The following is a 20,781-nucleotide window of genomic DNA, read 5'->3' on the forward strand; positions in this document are numbered from 1 at the left end:
TGTGAGCACTTTGGAAGCACCTGTGAACATTCTGAAGCCAAATGCGAGTATTTTGAAGATAAACATGAAAAATTATGTTTTCAATTGTGAGCCCTATATTCGCAAATATGAACGAAAAGTCGGCAACTATGAGCATCATGAAAGCGAGTGTGAGCACTTTGGAAGCACCTGTGAACATTCTGAAGTCAACTGTGAGTATTTTGAAGATAAGCATGAAAAATTATGTTTTCAATTGTGAGCCCTATATTCGCAAATATGAACGAAAAGTCGGCAACTATGAGCGTTTTGACGGCAACTGTGAGCCATAGGTCGGCAATTATGAACAAATAGTCGGCAACTATGAGCACTTTATTGGTAGATGTGAGCATGGTGACGGCTTGAGTGAGGAATCTGACGGCAACTGTGAGCCTTTTGACAGCAACCATGAAACATTTAACTTACACTATCAACTGTATATTTCATATTATGAATGAAAGGTCGACAACTATGAGCCTTGTGAGAGCGAGTGTTAGCAATTTCAGGGTTAGTGTGAAAATTGTCAAGGCAACGGAGAGTATTTGGAAGGTAAACATAAACTACAATGTCGGCAACTTTGACCCCAATGTCCGCAATTATGAACGAAAAGTCGGCAACTATGAGCGTTTTGACGGCAAGTGTGAGCACCCTGAAAGTACGTGTGAACATTCTGAAGCCAACTGCTAGTATTTTCAAGATAAACATGAAAAATTATGTATTCAATTGTGAGCTCTATATCCGCAATTATGAACGAAAAGTCGACAACTATGAGCGTTTTGACGGCAACTGTGAGCCTTGGGTCGGCAATTATGAACAAAAAGTCGGCAACTATGAGCATCATGAAAGCGAGTGTGAGCACTTTGGAAGCACGTGTGAACATTGTGAAGCCAACTGCGAGTATTTTGAAGATAAGCATGAAAAATTATGTTTTCAACTATGAGCCCTATATCCGCAAATATGAACGAAAAGTCGGCAACTATGATCGTTTTGACGGCAAGTGTGAGGATTTTGACGGCTAGTGTGAACCTTCTCATGGTAACTGTGAGCTCTATGTCCGCAATTATGAACGAATTGTGGGCAACTATGAGCATTTTGACGCCTTGTGTGAGGATCCTCATGGCAACTTTGAGCATTTTCATCCGATGATTCCTTCCACCTACTTCGATAAAAAAAAAAAAAATGTTTTCGTACATTCTCGGTAGAGATTTCTCTTCTCTAGTTTCACTAGTTTTCTTTCTGTTGAGAAGAAAAAAGAAAAGAAAAAGAAAGAAAATGGAAAGAAAGAAAAAATGAAAGAAAAGAAAAAAAAAGATATCAAATTATGTACTCTCACGGGCGGTGTTCACGTTAAGCGTGGGCTCTGTTTGCCGTCAAATTTTCAAATTTCTACAACAATTTAGAGTATCTTTTCTTGTACAAAAGTGCAAATACAATAATTCCTTACACGTACTCGAACGCATAATATCCAGGTACACTTGTTGTAGAAATTGCACTTCTCAGTTTTGAATAGTTTCCTTATAGTAGTGCAAAAGCATACTTTCGAATAAAAATGACCTCAAGTGTGAGCGAAATATAAATTTACTCTAATTTACTTTCATGCTCTATTATTGTTCACCCATTGAAAGAGTAAAGTATATGATTAAATAAAATTTATGTTATTATTATTATTTTTTTTCGCTTATCACTATTTTTCTTCTTTCCACTTTTCCGCACAATGTCAACACATCTTCGTGCACAGCTACACCTCTCTTAGTCGAAAACTTTTCAAACCTTCGGTAAAAGACAAACAAAAGTTTAGTTTGGTTAGCTTGTGGCTTCGCCCACAAAGCTCCTCCTTTTGAAGGTATTTCGCCCTTGCACCTCTTATTCTCACAATTCTAGGGAATTTCAAGTTTACTTTACTATTTCAACTAATTAAAAGATAAGATTTTGGATCCCAAGAAAACGCCTATTTAAATAGCGTGGGGATTTCTTCATCCTCCTTTAGACCCCTTAAACATTAAAAATATTCACTTTTGGCAATTTTGCTGTAGCTTAGTCTGGAAAGCCTACAATTATGCTAAATTTCATCATTGCAATCCTACCACAATTAACCGAACATTTTGGCGTGCAGAAGACGTCCCATATAAATGACATGAGAAAGACTTTTCAATTCCCCATAAAACCACTCTAAAGTTGAAAATTTTTACTTTGTACTGATTTACTTAGGTAACGCTAATGAAAACGTACAAGAATACCGAATTTCTCGTTTGTGTTCCAATTACAAGTAACTAAACTTTGAGATTACAAGTCCAAATAAAGGCCCATTTAAATAACATGGGGAATTTCTTCATTTCCTCTTTAGACCTCTTAAAAGTTAAAAATATTCACTTTTGACAATTTTCCTGTTGGTTAGTCCCGACAATCTACAATCATGTCGAAATTAGTTATTGTAGCCCTACAGGAAGTGCCCAATAATTTTGGGATGTCAAAGGTGTTTCATAGAAATAACATGGGAAATTTTTTGAGTTCCGCATAAAACCACGCTAAACTTGGAAATATATATATATATATATATATATATATATATATATATATATATATATATATATATATATATATATATATATATATATATATACTTATCCAACTAGGTAAGACTTACGAAAACGTACAAGTATACGGAATTTCAAAGTTTTATTAAAAGTACCTAAAATTTCAGATTATAGGTCCGCAAAACCGTCCATTTAAATAACATGGGAAATATCTTCATCGCCCCTTTAGACCAACCAAACATTCGAAATATTCACTTTTGGAAATTTTCCTGTGACTTACTCCCGAAAGGCTACAGTTTCGTCAAATATGGCCATTATAACTCTACAGGAAGTGCCTCATAATTTGCGGGTGTGAAAGGCGTCGTATACGTAATGCCTTCGTTGCTTTTTTTTTCTTACCGCATTTAGTAATTTTATAAATTTTGAGGACATGTATAAGAATTTTGACGGCAAGTGTGAGCAGTTTGATGGCTAGTGTTACAACGATAAAATACAATTCGCTGTAGCCTTGGTTCCTTATTTTCTTATAATACATACGAGCCACATCAAAATAACAATGTTTCCATTACGTGGTTTCTCTCCATTTTATATATATATATATATATATATATATATATATATATATATGTATTATTTATCTGATTGCCTGCCAACTAGATATTTAAAACCTTATTATTTTATGACATATGAATATCTTTTTTTTGTATATTTGATAATTCTATATTTTTAACTAACTTCTTCTTCGAAATTAACCTATGTTAGTACATATAAAGAAATACTCATTGCCCAAGTACCGCTGTAGCGTGAACCATCTGACGGCAAGTGTGAGCCCATGTCCAAAATTATGAACGAAAAGTCGGCAACTATGAGCGTGTTCACGGCAACTGTGAGGCCTTGGCCGGCAATTATGAACAAAAAGTCGGCAACTATGAGCATCATGAGAACTAGTGTGAGCACTTTGAAAGCACGTGTGAACATTCTGAAGCAAACTGCGAGTATTTTCAAGATAAGCATGAAGAATTATGTTTTCAATTGTGAGCCCCATAACCGCAATTATCAACAAAAAGTCGGCAATTATGAACGAAAAGTCGGCAACTATGAGCAGCGTGAAAGCCAATGTGAGCACCTTGAAAGCACGTGTGAACTTTCTGGAGCAAACTGCGAGTATTTTCAAGATAAGCATGAAGAATTATGTTTTCAATTGTGAGCCCCATATCCGCAATTATGAACGAAAACTAGGCAACTATGAGCGTTTTGAATGCAACTGTGAGGCCTTGGTCGGCAATTATGAACGAATGGTCGGCAACTATGAGCACTTTTTTTTTTTTAATGTGAACATTCTGACGGCTTGCGTGAGGAATCTGACGGAAACTGTGAGGCTTTCGACAACAACCATGAACCATTTAACTTACACTATCTGCAGTATGTTAGATATTATGAATGAAAAGTCGCCAACTATGAGCATCGTGGAAACGAGTGTGAGCATTTTGAAAGTACGTGTGAAGATTCTGAAGGCAACTGTAAGTATTTGAAGATGGGCACGAACGAATATGTAGGCAAATATGAGCCCTTTGTCCGCAATTATAAACGAAAAGTCGGCAACTATGAGCGTTTTGACGGAAACTGTGAGGAGTTGGTCGGCAATTATGAGCAAATAGTCGGCAACTATGAGCACATTTTTTCTTTTTTTGAATGTGAGCATTCTGACGGCTTGTGTCAAGAATCTGACCGCAACTATGAGACTTTTGACAGCAACCATCAACCATGTAACTTACACTATCAGCATTATGAATAAAAAGTCGGCAACTATCACCATCGAGGAAGCGAGTGTGAGCATTTTGAAAGTACGTGTGAACATTCTGAAGGCAACTGTGAGTATTTTGAAGATAAGCACGAAACATTATGTAGGCAACTATGAGCCGTTTGTCCGCAATTATGAACGTTTTGACGGCAACTGTGAGGCCTTGGTCGGCAATTATGAACGAATAGTCGGCAACTATGAGCACTTTTTTTTAATGTGAGAATTCTCACGTTTTGCGTGAGCATTGTGACAGAAACTGTGAGGCTTTTGACACCAACCGTGAACCATTTAAGTTACACTATCAGCAGTATGTTAGATATTATGAATGAAAAGTCGGCAACTATGAGCATCGTGGAAGCGAGTGTGAGCATTTTTAAAGTACGCGTGAACATTCTGAAGGCAGCTGTGTGTATTCTGAGGATGAGCATGAAACATTATGTAGGAAACTATGAGCCCTTTGTCCGCAATTATGAACAAAAAGTCGGCAACTATGAGCGTTTTGACGGCAACTGTGAGGCGTTGGTCGGCAATTATAAACATATAGTCGGCAACTATGAGCGTTTTGACAGCAACTGTGAGGCCTTGGTCGGCAATTATGAACGAATGGTCGGCAACTATGAGCACATTTTTGTTTTTCTAATGTGAGGATTATCACGGCTTGTCTGAAGAATCTGGCCGCCACTGTGAGACTTTTCACAGCAACTGTGAACCATTTAACTTACACTATCAGCATTATGAATGAAAAGTCGGCAACTATGAGCATTGTGTAAGAGAGTGTGAGCATTTTGAAACTACGTGTGAACATTCTGAAGGCAACTATGAGTATTTTGAAGATGAGCTGGAACCATTAAGTAGGCAACTATGAGCCCTTTGTACGCAATTATGAACGAAAAGTCGGCAACTATGAGCGTTTTGACGGCAACTGTGAGGAGTTGGTCGGCAATTATGAGCAAATAGTCGGCAACTATGAGCACTTTTTTTTTTGAATGTGAGCATTCTGACGGCTTGTGTCAAGAATCTGACCGCAACTATGAGACTTTTGACAGCAACCTTCAACCATTTAACTTACACTATCAGCAATATGTTAGATATTATGAATGAAAAGTCAGCAACTATGAGCATCATGGAAGCGAGTGTGAGCATTTTGAAATTACGTTTGAACATTCTGAAGGCAACTGTGAGTATTTTGAAGATGAGCACGAACCATTATGTAGGCAACTATGAGCCCTTTGTACGCAATTATGAACGAAAAGTCGGCAACTATGAGCGTTTTGACGGCAACTGTGAGGCCTTGGTCGGCAATTATGAACGAATAGTCGGCAACTATGAGCACTTTTTTTTAAAATTTGAGAATTCTTACGTTTTGCGTGAGCATTGTGACAGAAATTGTGAGGCTTCTGACACCAACCATGAACCACTTAAGTTACACTATCAGCAGTATGTTAGATATTATGAATGAAAAGTCGGCAACTATGAGCATCGTGGAAGCGAATGTGAGCATTTTGAAACTACGTGTGAACATTCTGAAGGCAACTATGAGTATTTTGAAGATGAGCTGGAACCATTAAGTAGGCAACTATGAGCCCTTTGTACGCAATTATGAAGGAAAAGTCGGCAACTATGAACGTTTTGACGGCAACTGTGAGGCCTTGGTCGGCAATTATGAACGAATAGTCGGCAACTATGAACGTTTTGACGGCAACTGTGAGGCCTTCGTCGGCAATTATGAACGAAAAGTCGGCAACTATGAGCGTTTTGACGGCAACTGTGAGGCCTTGGTCGGCAATTATGAACAAATAGTCGGAAACTATGAGCGTTTTGACGGCAACTGTGAGGCCTTGGTCGGCAATTATGAACGAATGGTCGGCAACTATGAGCGTTTTGACGGCAACTGTGAGGCCTTGGTCGGCAATTATGAACGAAAAGTCGCCAACTATGAGCGTTTTGATGGCAACTGTGAGGCCTTAGTCGGCAATTATGAACGAATGGTCGGCAACTATGAGCACTTTTTTTCTTAATGTGAGCATTCTGACGGCTTGTGCAAATAATGTGACGGGAACTGTGAGCCTTTTGATAGCAACCATGAACCATTTAACTTACACTATCAGCAGTATGTTAGATATTATGAATGAAAAGTCGGCAACTATGAGCATCGTGGAAGCGAATGTGAGCATTTTGAAACTACGTGTGAACATTCTGAAGGCAACTATGAGTATTTTGAAGATGAGCTGGAACCATTAAGTAGGCAACTATGAGCCCTTTGTACGCAATTATGAAGGAAAAGTCGGCAACTATGAACGTTTTGACGGCAACTGTGAGGCCTTGGTCGGCAATTATGAACGAATAGTCGGCAACTATGAACGTTTTGACGGCAACTGTGAGGCCTTCGTCGGCAATTATGAACGAGAAGTCGGCAACTATGAGCGTTTTGACGGCAACTGTGAGGCCTTTTTCGGCAACTATGAGCACTCTTTTTTTTAAATTTGAGCATTATGACGGCTTGTGTGAAAAATCTGACCGCAACTGTGAGACTTTTGAGAGCAACCATGAACCATTTAACTTACATTATCAGTATTATGAATTAAAAGTCGGCAACTATGAGCATCGTGTAAGCGAGTGTGAGCATTTTGAAAGTACGTGTGAACATTCTGAAGGAAACTGTGATTATTTTGAAGATGAGCACGAACGAGTATGTGATTAACTATGAGCCCATTGTCCGCAATTATCAACGAAAAGTCGGCAACTATGAGCGTTTTGACGGCAACTGTGAGGCCTATGTCCGCAATTATGAACAAATAGTCGGCAACTATGAGCGCTTTGACGGCAAGTGTGAGCATTGTGACGCCTTTTGTGACGATTCTGACGGCAACTGTGAGCCATTAGTCGGGAACTATAAACTTTTATGTCGGGGACTATGAATGAAAAGTCGGCAACTATGAGCGTTTTGACGGCAACTGTGAGGCATTGGTCGGCAATTATGAGCGAGTAGTCGGCAACTATGAGCGTTTTGACGGCAACTGTGAGGCCTTAGTCGGCAATTATGAACGAATAGTCGGCAACTGTGAGGCCTTGGTCGGCAATTATGAACGAATGGTCGCCAACTATGAGCACTTTTTTTCTTAATGTGAGCATTCTGACGGCTTGTGCAAATAATGTGACGGCAACTGTGAGCCTTTTGATAGCAACCATGAACCATTTAACTTACACTATCAGGAGTATGTTAGATATTATGAATGAAAAGTCGGCAACTATGAGCATCGTGGAAGCGAATGTGAGCATTTTGAAACTACGTGTGAACATTCTGAAGGCAATTATGAGTATTTTGAAGATGAGCTGGAACCATTAAGTAGGCAACTATGAGCCCTTTGTACGCAATTATGAACGAAAAGTCGGCAACTATGAGCGTTTTGACGGCAACTGTGAGGCATTGGTCGGCAATTATGAACGAATAGTCGGCAACTATGAACGTTTCGACGGCAATTGTGAGGCCTTGGTCGGCAATTATGAACGAAAAGTCGGCAACTATGAGCGTTTTGACGGCAACTGTGAGGCCTTGGTCGGCAACTATGAGCACTTTTTTTTTTAATGTGAGCATTATGACGGCTTTTGTGAAAAATCTGACTGCAACTGTGAAACTTTTGAGAGCAACCATGAACCCTTTAACTTACATTATCAGCATTATGAATTAAAAGTCGGCAACTATGAGCATCGTGTAAGCGAGTGTGAGCATTTTGAAATTACGTGTGAACAGTCTGAAGGCAACTGTGTTTATTTTGAAGATGAGCACGAACCAGTATGTGATTAACTATGAGCCCATTGTCCGCAATTATCAACGAAAATTCGGCAACTATGAGCGTTTTGACGGCAACTGTGAGGCCTATGTCCGCAATTATGAACAAATAGCGGCAACTATGAGCGCTTTGACGGCAAGTGTGAGCATTGTGACGCCTTTTGTGACGATTCTGACGGCAACTGTGAGCCATTAGTCGGGAACTCTAAACTTTTATGTCGGGGACTATGAATGAAAAGTCGGCAACTATGAGCACTCTGACGGCAAGTGTGAGCAATTTGACGTCTACTGTGAGGATTCTGACGGCAACTGTGAGCTATTTGAGTGGAACTATTAAGCATTGTGTGTGCAACTTTGAACGCTCTGAGGGGTTTCCTGAACATGTTGACAGCATGTATGAACCACATTTCGGGAACAGTGGGCAATCTGACGGGAACTGTGAACATTGTTGTTGGCGACTTTTCACCCAGCATAACGTTAGAATATGACGGCAACCGTGGCTTCGTTTGTCGTCATTTTTGACATTCTGTGATTTTTCGTGACTGGTGTGTTATCGAGAGGAATCGCTACGTTATAGGGATTAGGGTACAGAAGCAGCCCCGTTTACACTTTGTTAAGTCCTGGCTTGAAATTGTTCTATGAGGTTGTAATTAACATGAGTTTGACCTAATTCATGTTTTTGGATTGTTCTTTACATTAATTTTGTAACCCGAGCGCGAAAAGCAGCCCTTTTTGCAGAGAACTTTTTACCCAGCATAACCTTTGAGTATGGCGGCAACTGTGGCTTCGTTTGCCGTCATTTTTGAGATTCCGTGATTTTAGTGACTGGTGTCCGATCGAGAGGAATCTCATCACTATAGGAGGTATGGTAGTGGGCAATCCTGCTATATACTTAGGTTAGGTTAGGCTGGCTTATACTTTCAATTTGTTCCCAGAAGTTAGGAGAGTGTAAAAGTTGTTAAGTTTTGAGTGTCGTATTCTGTAACGGTTTATATATATACTGGATGTCAAATCACGTTTTCCCACCCTTGCGTGGGATGTATACGGCAACCGTGGCTGCATTCGCCGTCATGGTCAAAACGAGGCTGCGCAACGCCGGCAATTTCAAGACAGGTGTAGTATCGAGAGGAATCTCTACACTATAGGAGGTAGGGTAGTGAACAAGCCTTCTATATAAACATTCCCTTTAAATTGTTCACGGAGGTTGGAGAGACCGCTAATGGTATTGCTTTCTAAATGAGGCTTACTTTTTTCTCTCCGCGGCCTAGTCTGTCGAGAAATCTTGACTTCTGGCCACAGACAGAAAGCTAGTCTTCGCAGGAGGCGGAAATGGCTAAATTGGGAAGGGAAGCCACAGGCTGGTTGGTTTCTTTATGGGAGTCTAAACGCACTATCGCTGTTGATGTTGGTTAATTTTGAAGGCGGACTAATATCGGCGGATGGTAGTGTAGGCTCAAAAGGAATTTTATCAGCCGCAGGCAAGAACCCTGGGATGCTATTCACGGGCGTCCTAGCCGGTCAAGGTGTAGAGGAGGTTGCAAACCCTGTTGCTGCCTGGGAGGAATGCTTCATAGAAATGTGCGTCCATGGGCGGACCTATGAAAGGGCATGCAGTGCGGGTTTGCCAGCACGCCTAATGTTGTCCAAAGACTTCCTCGTATTTTGACAAAGAATGTCAGAAACCTTGGTCGGACGGCTGTTTCTAAGAGGGCACGTGGCGATGGGGAATGTGTGAGGTAGGCTCTCATACGGAAGTACCTGTCGTTTACGGGAAGGAGACAATCCTTCTTAACCCGAGGCCTAGCCTGTCGATCACGCCTTCGGGCAATTGACTTCTGGCCGATGCCGCTTTGTGCGGTTGCTGAATGCGAAGAATACTTGAACGGAAGCTACTGTCACACCCAGAGGACACGAGTAAGACTTATATCACTGGAGCAGGAGCCTAAATGTGCTTTTGTGGGTAGCCATACGGCCAGTTCTAACGTGTGCGAGGCCCCACGAGAGTAGGCTTATTCTGGTGGATGAGAAGTCTTTTAATATTTGCTCTGTCGGGTGAACGGAAGCCACAGTCACCCGTAGGACACGAGTAGACTTATTTCACTGGAGCAGGAGTCTAAATGTGCTTTTGTGGGCAACCTTACGGCCAGTTCTAACGGGAGCCAGGCCCCACAAGAGTAGGCTTATTCCGGTGGAGAAGGAGTCTTTAAAATTTGCTGTGTCGGGTGAACGGCTATATTTGAAGGGAAGCCACAGTCATCCGTAGGACACGAGTAGACTTATTTCACTGGAGCAGGAGTCTAAATGTGCTTTTGTGGGCAACCTTACGGCCAGTTCTAACGGGAGCCAGGCCCCACAAGAGTAGGCTTATTCCGGTGGAGAAGGAGTCTTTAAAATTTGCTGTGTCGGGTGAACGGCTATATTTGAACGGAAGCCACAGTCATCCGTAGGACACGAGTAGACTTATTTCACTGGAGCAGGAGTCTAAATGTGCTTTTGTGGGCAACCTTACGGCCAGTTCTAACGGGAGCCAGGCCCCACGAGAGTAGGCTTACTCCGGATGAGAAGGAGTCTTTAAAATTTGCTGTGTCGGGTGACCGGCCATGAAACCTTTGTGAGGACTTGTCTCCTCGTTTCCACAGCATTTCCGCGCCTGTAAGTTGCGGAAGGCAGCATGCTATGCTTGAAGAACTGTCATCCGTTTAAGGACAGGAGTAGACTAATTCCATTGAGGCAGGAGTCTAATATGCTTTTGTGCACAGCCATACGGCCAGTCCTAACGGGAGCAAGGCTCGCAAAAGTAGGCTTTACTTCAATGGACCAGAAGTCTTTAATATTGCTCTGTCGGGATTGTCAGTTCAAACGGGAGCAGTTTCTGCACGCTACAAACCGCTGACGAGATCTTTCTCGTGTCAATGTGATTCCCTAGCCTGGGCCGGCGCAAGGCTGGCTGGCGAACAAGGTAATTGGGCCTCTGAGTTTTGCATTTCGGAGTTTCCTTAATTCCGGGAGGAGCCACAAAGAAGAGTCCTGAGAGTTTCTCGTGTCCATGCAATTCTCTAGCCTGGGCCGGCGCAAGGCTGGCTGGCGAACAAGGTAATTGGGCCTCTGAGTTTTGTACACACGAGTGGTCTTAGGATCCTTCGGGCTCAACAGGGATTGTTGGAGAAAGTCTCTAGCCTGGGCCGGCGCAAGGCTGGCTGGCGAACAAGGTAATTGGGCCTCTGAGTCTTTATTCCCAGTTTCCTTAGTTCCCGGGTTAGGTTCACCTGTTAAATCGGAGGAGTCCGATTTATGTGTAAAGATAATGCCAGAGTGAAGGGAGCCAGATTTCACTTGAAGGAGCAAGAGCCAGTGTGGTTAAGAAGTGAGCCGTTTTGTACTCTTAAGGAGGGATGCCGATTGACTTTGAACGGGCTGTCCTCGCTTTAGAGTTTGGGCCAGTTGACGGGAGCTTACTTGTCCTTCTTGAGAATGAGGCCAGATAGCATGTCCTTTCTAGCTTACAAAGGCTTATGCGGAGCATTGTTTTTTGTAAGTGACTTTTTATTCTCCATGTGGCATTTAAGTACCGATTTTCCTTAAGTTAAGGACGGTATAGACTCATCGCCAGTTTGAGCGTGTATCACTTGTCGAACGGAAGCCACTGTCATCCAAGGACACTAGTAGACTTATATTTCACTGGAGCAGGAGTCTAAATGTGCTTTTGTGGGTACCCTTACGGCCAGTTCTAACGGGAGCCAGGCCCCACAAAAGTAGGCTTATTCCGGTGGAAAAAGGAGTCTTTAAAATTTGCTGTGTCGGGTGAACGGCTATATGTAAACGGAAGCCACAGTCATCCGTAGGACATGAGTAGACTTATTCCGCTGGAGGAGGAGTCTAAATGTGCTTTTGTGGGTACCCTTACGGCCAGTTCTAACGGGAACCAGGCCCCACAAAGGTAGGCTTAGTCTGGCGGAAGAGGAGTCTTTAAAATTGCTCTGTCGGATGTACCGGCAACGTGTGGAAGGAAGCTGTTGTAACCCAAGGATACAAGTAGGCTTGTTCCATTGGATTGGGAGTCTAATATGCTCTTGGCGGCTGTCACACGGCCAGTATTAACGGGAGCTAGTCACCGCAAGAGTAGGCTTATTCCAGCGGAACAGAAGTCTAAAATGCTTGGTCGGGTGTAGCTTTCCTATCCTTTGTTAGAACGCTGTGTTGGTTGCGTCCAACACTTTCCGGCTTTTTAGTCGGTCAATTCCCTGGTTGATCCTGCCAGTAGTCATATGCTTGTCTCAAAGATTAAGCCATGCATGTCTCAGTGCAAGCCAAAACAAGGTGAAACCGCGAATGGCTCATTAAATCAGTTATGGTTCCTTAGATCGTACCTATCCTACTTGGATAACTGTGGTAATTCTAGAGCTAATACATGCAACTAGAATCCCGCCCAGCAATGGAAGGGATGCTTTTCTTAGATTAAAACCAATCGGTCGGTTCGTCCGTCCGAAACCTTGGTGACTCTGAATAACTTTGGGCTGATCGCACGGTCTCTGTACCGGCGACGCATCTTTCAAATGTCTGCCTTATCAACTGTCGATGGTAGGTTCTGCGCCTACCATGGTTGTTACGGGTAACGGGGAATCAGGGTTCGATTCCGGAGAGGGAGCCTGAGAAACGGCTACCACATCCAAGGAAGGCAGCAGGCGCGCAAATTACCAACTCCCGGCACGGGGAGGTAGTGACGAAAAATAACGATACGGGACGGTACGGAGGTTGCAACGTACGGAGGTTGCAACGTAGGCTTATTCCGGTGGAGAAGGAGTCTTTAAAATTTGCTGTGTCGGGTGAACGGCTATATTTGAACGGAAGCCACAGTCATCCGTAGGACACGAGTAGACTTATTTCACTGGAGCAGGAGTCTAAATGTGCTTTTGTGGGCAACCTTACGGCCAGTTCTAACGGGAGCCAGGCCCCACGAGAGTAGGCTTACTCCGGATGAGAAGGAGTCTTTAAAATTTGCTGTGTCGGGTGACCGGCCATGAAACCTTTGTGAGGACTTGTCTCCTCGTTTCCACAGCATTTCCGCGCCTGTAAGTTGCGGAAGGTAGCATGCTATGCTTGAAGAACTGTCATCCGTTTAAGGACAGGAGTAGACTAATTCCATTGAGGCAGGAGTCTAATATGCTTTTGTGCACAGCCATACGGCCAGTCCTAACGGGAGCAAGGCTCGCAAAAGTAGGCTTTACTTCAATGGACCAGAAGTCTTTAATATTGCTCTGTCGGGATTGTCAGTTCAAACGGGAGCAGTTTCTGCACGCTACAAACCGCTGACGAGATCTTTCTCGTGTCAATGTGATTCCCTAGCCTGGGCCGGCGCAAGGCTGGCTGGCGAACAAGGTAATTGGGCCTCTGGGTTTCATACACACGAGTAGTCTCAGATGCGTTTAGGGTGAACAGGAATAATCCGTGCAATTCTCTAGCCTGGGCCGGCGCAAGGCTGGCTGGCGAACAAGGTAATTGGGCCTCTGAGTTTTGCATTTCGGAGTTTCCTTAATTCCGGGAGGAGCCACAAAGAAGAGTCCTGAGAGTTTCTCGTGTCCATGCAATTCTCTAGCCTGGGCCGGCCCAAGGCTGGCTGGCGAACAAGGTAATTGGGCCTCTGAGTTTTGTACACACGAGTGGTCTTAGGATCCTTCGGGCTCAACAGGGATTGTTGGAGAAAGTCTCTAGCCTGGGCCGGCGCAAGGCTGGCTGGCGAACAAGGTAATTGGGCCTCTGAGTCTTTATTCCCAGTTTCCTTAGTTCCCGGGTTAGGTTTACCTGTTAAATCGGAGGAGTCCGATTTATGTGTAAAGATAATGCCAGAGTGAAGGGAGCCAGATTTCACTTGAAGGAGCAAGAGCCAGTGTGGTTAAGAAGTGAGCCGTTTTGTACTCTTAAGGAGGGATGCCGATTGACTTTGAACGGGCTGTCCTCGCTTTAGAGTTTGGGCCAGTTGACGGGAGCTTACTTGTCCTTCTTGAGAATGAGGCCAGATAGCATGTCCTTTCTAGCTTACAAAGGCTTATGCGGAGCATTGTTTTTTGTAAGTGACTTTTTATTCTCCATGTGGCATTTAAGTACCGATTTTCCTTAAGTTAAGGACGGTATAGACTCATCGCCAGTTTGAGCGTGTATCACTTGTCGAACGGAAGCCACTGTCATCCAAGGACACTAGTAGACTTATATTTCACTGGAGCAGGAGTCTAAATGTGCTTTTGTGGGTACCCTTACGGCCAGTTCTAACGGGAGCCAGGCCCCACAAAAGTAGGCTTATTCCGGTGGAAAAAGGAGTCTTTAAAATTTGCTGTGTCGGGTGAACGGCTATATGTAAACGGAAGCCACAGTCATCCGTAGGACATGAGTAGACTTATTCCGCTGGAGGAGGAGTCTAAATGTGCTTTTGTGGGTACCCTTACGGCCAGTTCTAACGGGAACCAGGCCCCACAAAGGTAGGCTTAGTCTGGCGGAAGAGGAGTCTTTAAAATTGCTCTGTCGGATGTACCGGCAAAGTGTGGAAGGAAGCTGTTGTAACCCAAGGATACAAGTAGGCTTGTTCCATTGGATTGGGAGTCTAATATGCTCTTGGCGGCTGTCACACGGCCAGTATTAACGGGAGCTAGTCACCGCAAGAGTAGGCTTATTCCAGCGGAACAGAAGTCTAAAATGCTTGGTCGGGTGTAGCTTTCCTATCCTTTGTTAGAACGCTGTGTTGGTTGCGTCCAACACTTTCCGGCTTTTTAGTCGGTCAATTCCCTGGTTGATCCTGCCAGTAGTCATATGCTTGTCTCAAAGATTAAGCCATGCATGTCTCAGTGCAAGCCAAAACAAGGTGAAACCGCGAATGGCTCATTAAATCAGTTATGGTTCCTTAGATCGTACCTATCCTACTTGGATAACTGTGGTAATTCTAGAGCTAATACATGCAACTAGAATCCCGCCCAGCAATGGAAGGGATGCTTTTATTAGATTAAAACCAATCGGTCGGTTCGTCCGTCCGAAACCTTGGTGACTCTGAATAACTTTGGGCTGATCGCACGGTCTCTGTACCGGCGACGCATCTTTCAAATGTCTGCCTTATCAACTGTCGATGGTAGGTTCTGCGCCTACCATGGTTGTTACGGGTAACGGGGAATCAGGGTTCGATTCCGGAGAGGGAGCCTGAGAAACGGCTACCACATCCAAGGAAGGCAGCAGGCGCGCAAATTACCCACTCCCGGCACGGGGAGGTAGTGACGAAAAATAACGATACGGGACTCATCCGAGGCCCCGTAATCGGAATGAATACACTTTAAATCCTTTAATGAGAATCTATCGGAGGGCAAGTCTGGTGCCAGCCGCCGCGGTAATTCCAGCTCCGATAGCGTATATTAAAGTTGTTGCGGTTAAAAAGCTCGTAGTTGGATCTGGGTCTCGGACGATCGGTTCGCCGCCCGGCGTTTAACTGATCGTTCCGGACGTCCTGCCGGTTTTTCCTTTCTCGGTGCTCTTCATTGAGTGTCTTGATTGGCCGGCACGTTTACTTTGAACAAATTAGAGTGCTCAAAGCAGGCCGTGTCGCCTGAATGTTCGGTGCATGGAATAATGGAATAGGACCTCGGTTCTATTTTGTTGGTTTTCGGAACTCGAGGTAATGATTAATAGGGACAGACGGGGGCATTAGTATTGCGACGTTAGAGGTGAAATTCTTGGATCGTCGCAAGACTAACCGATGCGAAAGCATTTGCCAAGAATGTTTTCATTAATCAAGAACGAAAGTTAGAGGTTCGAAGGCGATCAGATACCGCCCTAGTTCTAACCATAAACGATGCCAGCCAGCAATCCGCCGAAGTTCCTCCAATGACTCGGCGGGCGGCTTCCGGGAAACCAAAGCTTTTGGGTTCCGGGGGAAGTATGGTTGCAAAGCTGAATATCAAAGCAAAAAGCATTCCCCTTATGGGTAATGATTCATAGTTCTATCTTCGAACCTCTAACCCCGTTTTAATCTTTATTAAACAAATTTTAAATAATACATACATATTGACGAAATTTACAAGCATTCTAGAAATGTCACAAGTGGCTCCGGTGCTACCCTACGTCCTCGTCGTCGGAGCTGGGACTCACCTCAAGGGGTGCTATAGGCAAAGTCCGAGTGCTCCCCTTGAGGTGAGATTAACAAAATGGGTAGCAACCCCCGATGGTAGCGTGCCTAACGTGCTCAGTACCAACGGGGGCCTTTTATATCTTTAGCTAGGTGCACAATTTTATTTATTTCATTGTGTTATGGCCTATCCTTGGTTATAGCGCACAGCACCTTAGTATTAACATTATTATTCACTAGCACCCTTATATTAATTTCTTTAATTTTTAGGCCACCTTTTAGTTCCTTTTTATTAACCCTTTCCTTACACATCACACCTGCACCTCAGATAGGTTGTTTCTCTTTTCAGGTCCCAGCCCCAATCCGGGGAGATGTCCAGGGATGGTTTGTCATACAGGTGACAAACTAGGCCGAAATGGCGAAGAAGAAGCCACCACCCGGTGAAGACACAGGGGGAGACCTACATGCACCCGTTTAGGTTACCGTCCTGCCGGATGAGGAGGGCGCGGGGAAACTCTCAAGGATTGTCGGCCCCACCCGGGAATCCAAGGGAGCGAACCCGCACCCCCCTACCCGACTAAAGGGCGAAGAACTCCCCGCATGAGTCCAGGTGGGGCTGGGCTACATGCAGGGAGTTATTGACCCAAGGGGGCGTAACTATGATGTTACAAACCTGAGGGGATTTAGTTCGGGTATACACCACCACCCTCCCAGGCTCAATTGCCTAGAATCTTAGGATTCTTTCTTTTTTTTAAAATTTTTCCCCCCCTAAAAAAGGCGCTCATAATTGCCGATTTTTGCTCATAATCGGCGACTTTGCTCATGACTAGTGCTCATAATCGCCGACCTGGGTCCCCTGGGTGCTCATAATTGCCGACTTTTACTAATAATTGTCGAATTTGATCATAATTTGTGCTCATAATTGCCGGCCTGGGTCCCTGGGCATCCCCCCGCATCATTTTATTCTTTATTTCAAGGATAATTATAATTACAATGTTTTTTACAAGATCTTATAGGGTAGCAGAACATAATATGAACATAACATATTTAAAGGAATGCATACAAGTTAAAAAATTAAAAAATTAAAAAATTATACAATAACAATAATCAAAAATATTATAACAGAATACCTCATTATTATCGTTTTTTTTTTGTTTTTTTTTTGTTATATATGTTTCTCTTTTCTGCATTTCAAACTTTCCTTTTCTATATATTATTTTTTTCCTCTCTCTTCTTTTTATCAGTTATATCATATACATATATTTCCAACTTCTATATCATTCTACATAGTTCATTACAACAATTAAAAATGTTATGATATCAAATACATAAAATACTTAAAAAATACATAATAGTAAAAAAATTAAGATAAAATACAGTAGTGACAAACAAAATAATAATAATAAAAAAAAAATTAACATAAGAAGAGTTATATTGTTGAATATAGAGTCAGTACATTGAAAATTTTTTTTTAAAAAAAATAAATTAATAAATAAATAGTAGGTAAAAAGAATTAAAAAAAAAAAACATAAAAAGAGTTATATTGCTGAATATAGAGTCAGTAAAGTAAGATATATATATAATGCAATAACAAAATAAAATACCTCACAAGAACATAGTAATTAAATACAAGGAGTATTTGTAGTTGCTCAATCTCATTAAAACACAGATAACATAAGTGATAAATGGCATAAATATATGTATAATTCAACAGAGAGGGAATAAAAGAGGAAAGTATAGAGTAAAATATTCCATAGATTCTAAATATAAAATTCAAAAAATAAAAATAAAATAAAATTAAAAATACACCAATTCTAAGACTTTCATAGAAACTTTAAAAATTACAAAGCATAGATTCCTTAATCTTATTGAATTTTTTTTTTCCTTTAAGTACATTCATCTCATTCTTTTTTAACCAATTTTTTCTCTAGTTAACCCTGATAGTCCAGGTGTGCATTTAAAATTTCCAGACTGGACTTCAATGTTAGGTTTATTATCCGTTTTTGGATAAACTTAGGTACAGTGAATCTTTTACAAAAACTCATAAATGATTTTGTAGCAGCTCCTCTGGATCCAATAATGACAGGTAATATCTCAAACTTTTTACCATCTGTAAAAAAGTTTTTTAAAATTTCATATTTTTTAGTTTTTTCATTTAATGCATTTATTTCCATATCACCTTCTTCAAATCGAATAGTGGCATCTACTATTATTCTAGTTTCACCCTTTTCTAGAATTAAATCAGGTTTATAGACCATGTCGTTATATTTAATTACAGGTTCATGCGCTACTCTGAACTTGTTTATTACCATATGATTTCTTATAATATCTACAATTCTATTGTGTCTATTAATTCTTCTGGGGGCGTGCATAATACAACGACCAATTACATGACCTAAAGTTTCCAGGGGTTCATGACAAGCTCTACATTCTTTATTAGTATTGGGATTAGCTCTAGCCAGAGCTACACGTACCCCATATGTATTCGTACGTAATTTTACAGCGTCTATAAATCTGTTGTCAGGCAGTGTCTCCTGGTACAAAAAATTGTTAGTAATTGGGTTGTTCTTAAAATATTTAATACCTTTACCTTGGCTTTCTTTCGCCTCCCATTTATTAAACCAATCATCTTTAAGTAGTATCTTTTTTCAATCAAGACAGATAAATTGTAAGGTCTAGGGATTCCCAGTCTATCCAGTACCCTATCTTCCACTGAATTCAGATTACTTTGTAGTATTACAATTTTAAAAAATTCATCATTTTCAAGTTTCCTAAGGGAATGAACAAGTTTTAACTGAGCCAAAGATATAATGTTATGAATATTGGGAAATCCTAGACCCCCATCTCTTTTTCTAGAATAAAAAAGCCATCGGCTGTAGATTGCTGTAAGTGTAGCCATTTTTTTTAAAGAGTTTCTAATAATAGCGTCAATTTGTAAAAGAAAGGTGTGACAGGTAAAACTGGCTATCCAGATATAAAAAAAATTTAGGTAAAATATATGTCTGTAAAAGTATAATTTTTTGCCTAGGCTTCAAAGGAAGATGAGAAATTCTATCTAATACATTTTCTAAACACTCTAAATGATATTTATTTTCAATCCCTGATTTGATAGTGTATTTACAACCTAAATATCTGAAGTCTTCATCTACTTCTACTCTTTTAATAAGTTGGTTGTCCAAAGTAAGGGTAAAAGGTGGGCATAACCAAGTACGACCCTTAGGTTCTATGCCAAAACAGATACACTTGCCGACAGAAATTTCCATGCCAGTTTTTTGGATCAGACTATTAAAATTTTCTAACAATATCTGAAGATTTTTATGATGATTGGTCACTAAGACCATATCATCGGCGTAAGCAAAAACCGGAGCTTTACTACCATTTAATTCGTAACCTAAGTCTGTTGAATGTAGTGTTCTAATAATTGTGTCCATTACTATATTAAATAGTAATGGACTCAATGGGTCTCCCTGTCTGACACCTCTTTTCACTTTTAAAGTCACATCAGTGCCACTAAATTGTGTTACGTTGTTACTATAATATGCATCAATTAACTGAATATAATTTGATGGAAGACCTCTACTTTTTAAAGCACTGGTTATAGCAGAATGTGGTATAGTGTCGAATGCTTTGTGGATATCTATTAAAACCCCATAACAACTATTATATTTCTTACCTAGCTTTAGTAGGGTATCCAGTGAAAAGCAGTTGACTAGCGTATTATTTTCTTTAATAAAACCTTTTTGACTAGGATGTAAGTTAATTACTTTACTTAACCTCTGTTCGATGATCCCTGAAAATATTCTGCATATTATTGAGGAGACTGTAATTGGACGCCAGTTTGCTACATCATCTAACTTCCTCCCTGGTTTAGGTATAAGGGTGGTACGGTTATTCTTCCAGCATTTTGGCACTAATCCGGTACAAAGTATCAAGTTATATAACTTACAAAGAATATACAACGTCTGTCTGTTATTAATGTCCTTTTTAGATACCTTATCCGGGCCAACACCAGAGCTATTATTAATCCTTCTAATTCTATTCGATACCTCCTGTATAGTAATTGGATTTTTTAATATGTCTAGTTTTTCTTCATCAATCTTGTCCTCATAGAAATTAATTTTACAATCCCCTTTGACTCCCCATAATTTGCTGTAACATTTAAATATATCTTCCGAATTTAATTCCCCTGTCTCATTCCCATCTATATTTAACCTGTCTTCAAAGATAAATTTAGCAAGCTTATCAGGGTGGTTATGGAACATTTCTTGTACATTTCTATATTTATTTTTACTAGTTATGGTTTTGGCTCTGTTTATTTTACCTATATCAATATTTGGTTTATTCCAAGTCTGTTTCTTGCCCAAGCAAGATAGTAAATTTTGATACACAATATCTATTCTGTCCCCCTCTCCGGCCGCTTTTTAGTGCCGTTTGTTTGATCATTACTCACACGCGCACGTGTCTGACTCGTGTCTGATCCGCGCGTGTTTTGCGGGTAAGCGGTCTTACAGGAGATGGAAGAACCTCGCAGCAAGTGTGGGCG

General features: G+C 41.5%; 1 pseudogene; it reads left to right on the top strand.

Annotated features, from left to right (window-relative positions):
- Positions 1-14,911: 14,911 nt before the first annotated feature.
- LOC145688586 (small subunit ribosomal RNA) lies at positions 14,912-16,110 on the top strand (annotated as a pseudogene).
- Positions 16,111-20,781: the final 4,671 nt, after the last annotated feature.

Source organism: Thermobia domestica, chromosome 6 (genome assembly GCF_964235325.1).
Source record: "Thermobia domestica chromosome 6, izTheDome1.hap1.1, whole genome shotgun sequence".
Taxonomy (NCBI): Eukaryota; Metazoa; Arthropoda; class Insecta; order Zygentoma; family Lepismatidae; genus Thermobia; species Thermobia domestica.